The sequence below is a fragment of the Meleagris gallopavo genome, chromosome 1 (genome assembly GCF_000146605.3).
Source record: "Meleagris gallopavo isolate NT-WF06-2002-E0010 breed Aviagen turkey brand Nicholas breeding stock chromosome 1, Turkey_5.1, whole genome shotgun sequence".
Taxonomy (NCBI): Eukaryota; Metazoa; Chordata; class Aves; order Galliformes; family Phasianidae; genus Meleagris; species Meleagris gallopavo.
In genome coordinates, this window is record NC_015011.2 from 30,168,872 (window position 1) to 30,173,437 (window position 4,566).

Below are 4,566 nucleotides of genomic sequence, written 5' to 3' on the forward strand. Positions count from 1 at the left end.
TTCTTTTTTTTTCTTCCCTTTTTCATTTCCCTGGTGTTCTAAATTATTCATTAAAAGGATGGAGTTAACTGCATCACCATGAAAGCTTTTCTGAGGTATATGATGTGCCAAAAATGATCCTACTTTTAAGGAGGTTAAGTAGTGAAACAGTGTATGTCACTACTGACATGTTCCACTATCAAGGAAAAACAAGAGGCAGAAGATCTAGAGAACTTAAAGATAAATCCCCAGAATTCATAGGATGCAATGAGACTGGTAAAAGGACACCTGCTTTACTAGTCTTGCCTATGCTGTACAGGAAATATTACTGAAATTGTTCATCTTTTCTTCTCTAAGCACCTACTACTAACAGAAGTTATTCCTTAGGTATAAAATGGGAACAGATGGATAATCTTTTCTGGTAGCTTTTTCATATGTTCCTGGGGAAAGCAAAACAAACAAACAAAAGAAAACAAAACCTAGAAAAATTTCAATACCTAGAGAAAGAAGAAAACCAATGCTATTTCTGCTGCTGTGGTCCCTCTTCGACTATGATCTGTTCAACATAGCAGGAAAATTCCTATGGTGTTTGAACACATCTGCTATACAAGCTACAATTTCTAACCTTTGAGGAACAGCTTCCTTGTGAAGCAGGTATTCATAAATATGTCTGATAGAGTGTATGAAGCAGAGAGAAAAAGAGAGAGGGGGAATGAGAGAGGGAGAGAGATGAAGTGATTTGCATAGTTCTGCACTTTAGTTATAAAGCATCTTTTGCCTGATGACACAACTATACTAATTAAGCCTCATTACTCTTCCCTTGGGAGCATCCCCACTAAGCATGTCCCAATTATGTGGAGTATACATGATGATGGTAAAAAATGGCACATTTTCTGATTGTTGCAGCACATAGTGATTATATGTATGTATCTCTTGGGACCAAAAGATACAAACATCTTGACTGTGCTTTTAGAGGCCCCAAAACACATTCCAAACCCAAAGATTTCTAAAATACAGATGAAAATTTTAAGTCGAATTCAATGTAATCTAAGACTTTTAAAAAATGCTGAGACTGCGTAAGCATTCAGCAATGGATTTTGCAGAATTTAAATGAATATCTCATTTTCTTACACATCAGTAGTACAAGAAATGTTTCTCCAAACACCTGACGTCAGTGCTAGAGATTATTAATTCACACTACATTCTCTTATCAGCAGCCTCAGAATTCCCACTATGAACAGTATATAAAATAATTCTTAGTGGAAGGCACATGAAGGCATGAATGTTGCATGTTGTCTAATAGTCTGAGTGGAAATGCTGAATTTTTCCTGTTGATATGAAATCAGAAAGAAATGTCTTCTTTTCTGACTAAAGAAAATGCATTTAGCTAGTAGACATATTGCTACTGAAAAAGCTGTATCAAAAGCAAACATTAAACTGGAGCAGTAAAAAGATCTTTGCAAGTGTTTCTCTTGCCTGTAACAGGGCATGCATATGTTTGGATAGATGTGAGTTCTCTCATTCTATGGGGTGTCTTTGTCTATTTAAAGGTTCACGTTAACAGCCCTGCCATTGTGGTCTTCAGTAACAGAGTGCCTTGACTCTGAAAAATGTAAAAATAAGCTTGTCAAGGCAGTACAAAGAGCTCAGGAATATAGCATACAACGATCCTTATGGCTGAAGGAAAATTAAAGTACAATGTTGTCAATAGAACAGCTAAATAATTTCCCTTTTGTTCAACTCCCAAATGTAAAATTGATTTGTTTTCAAAAGAAAAGGAGCCATGTAAGTTAAAATATGATAAAGGCTATAAATGCTACAAGACAATAATTACAAAAGAATCATTTGCATTAAAAAAAGTAGAATCAATCTTTAATCATTAAGACAGGAAAAGAAGACAGGCATTAACACATTTTTAAAATCTAACAGAAATTAACAATAATTTCTTCAGACTAGCACGACAGAAGCTGCTTCCTACTTCATTGAAAAGTTCTTCAGTAGCTCAAGATCTATAAATAAACTGGAAGTCACTCCACATACTTGCCCAACTTATTCCTTTGATTTTGAGCTTTTCTTTTCTCTAAATCACCTCTCTTTATTCTATATAAGCATGCTTCATTGCTTGAGTGTGAAATCTTCAACAGTCTTTACCGTCAAGACTATATGCAAGATTAATTCCTTTTTCTACTTAATTTTGGATCCTTGTTTGCCTTGCATTCATTTGTGCACCATAAATGATAAATAATATCAACTCATTATTTTTTTATCTGCTGGAAGACCACAGTAGTCCTATGATAAAGTAGAAGGTGACAAAGTTAAAGTGAAGATTTTGATGAATTATAAATCAATATCTATCTACCTTAGGTTAAAAAAAAAATAAAAATCAGATGATAGCTACAGTGACACTTGAGTTACTTATTCACTGAAAAATGCAGCTGTGATTGTGAGGCTACTTTCAGTTGTCTCTAGAAGGTCTCATCAAATTCCTCCTCCTGATCAGCTGCCTGTAGTAAACACAATTGTGTCACCCAAATTAGTCAGGCCTCATTCTCTTGACACCAGCCCTTTAGATATTTATAAGCATTGATGAGATCTCAGTCTTCTTCAAGTTGGACAGTCCCAGGTCTCTCAGACTTTCAAATAATAATCTTTTCCACAGTAATCTTTGTAGCCCTCCACTGAACTCCAATAATTTTCTTTCTTGAACTGGGAAGCCCAAAACTAGACTCAGTACTTCAGATATGGCCTCACCAGGGCAGAGCAGATGGTAAGGATAACCTCCCTTGACATGCTAGACATGGAATGGATGTGGATGAATCATTTTGAATGAGGGGAATTCCACCACACAAGTATAGTTTGTTGTGTCATTAGCTACCAGGGGAAAACAGTTCTTTGATCATCTCATTTACTGATATACATATACATATATAAATATATGTATGAAACTGAGTATAGTCATAAATGTCTCCAGCAGGGTGAAAATGTAGCTTGGTCCACCAAAGAACTAGAAGAGGACCGCTGTTGTGAACTGAGATACATCCTCAAAGAAGGGTGAGCTGTGAAGTTCTATCATGAAAGATATACAGGCATAGTCTCTGTTTTTCATTCCCATCTTCTGAGAAATACCCAACTGTATATTTTAGCATTTTGGAACCAGAAAGTAAGCTCTATTGCAGAAGGCTTTCAAAGTAACATTGTGAACATTATTACTCCAACTTCTATGTAATTACTGCAAAGTAATAGTTTTAAAAACATTTTGCAACACTCCTTTAATGGAAAAAAATAATTTCTTAGGTGACCAGTCTCATGATGAATAAATTTGGCATGATGTCTTCACTGATGACTCATGGAAACCATTCTTTTTGGAAACTATTCTGTTTATAATGAAAGTAAGTTGATTTGTACTTTCTCTCTTTCATGTTTATCAGAGAAGCAAGATATTTCTCAAATAAATAATTTTTATGCTTATTCTGATTGGGTCTAAAAGCTGAAGCTTTTAGTCTGGCATGATCTGGGGATCAAAAATGAAGCCTGGCTGTACAGCTTATTTGCCTGATTAAGATGAAAGTTTACTACTGAGTAAAACTACTACAAAGTTTTAGAAATTGATGTAACTACATGGTGCAAACTATTCTTGGTTATGCAGTTAAGATGGAAGGAGTGTGGAAATATTAGGTGTTTGAACAGAGACCTCATGCGTGTGGATTTAGACACAGATGTACGTTTGAATGTGTCATATTCAGATAAAGCCAATCTCTCCCTTTAACATATGTTTGTGTTATGATGAAGAGAGAATAATTTTGTAATCTGAGGCCTTTGTCATTGCATATGCAAAGCCACACCTGCAAATAACTGCACATACATATCTTGATTAAATGAAAGCAAAACAAGTAAAGGTAAGATATTTAGTCAGTTAACTATGTTCCCAAAGCAAACAGCTAGAAGCATTGCCACTTGAAATTTCAACTGAACTGAATAATTTTGCAATGCAGACACAAAAACTAGTCCCTCATATTCAAGATCAAATTGAAGCCTTTCAGAAAAAGAAAGATTGCTCCAGAATCTTAACCTAGCATAGCAAGTGGCTAAAGCCTGCGGATGAGCATGAGCGAATGGTTGTGCTTCTTTCCATTACCAGTGTAGAGAGGACAATTGTCCTCAGCACACCACACAAAGCCCTATGTGTGATAGGTAAGGGAACTGAGGAGCATTCAGAAACATTGCTGTCATGGTTTCATGATTTTTCATTATCGGTGTTCCACATCATAACATCATGCAATGCACTGGGGGTTTGACTGCTGATGCTCAAGTTCCGGGTGCCTGTCCAGAGGAGAAGAGCAGCTACGTTTCCCCAGGGGGCTTTGCGGTCAACGAGGAGATATAACTCCCGGCAAGGTCACCTGATGCTCTCTTCTTTGCCTGCGCTGCTTCGCTTGCGCTTCTCTGCCTGCGCTGCTTCGCTTGCGCTTCTCTGCCTGCGCTTCTCGCCTGCGCTTCTCTGCCTGCGCTTCTCATCTCAGCGTTGTGGTAAGGCCATCCACTATCAATTTCACTATTCTCTCTCCTTATAAATTCTGTTGATACCAT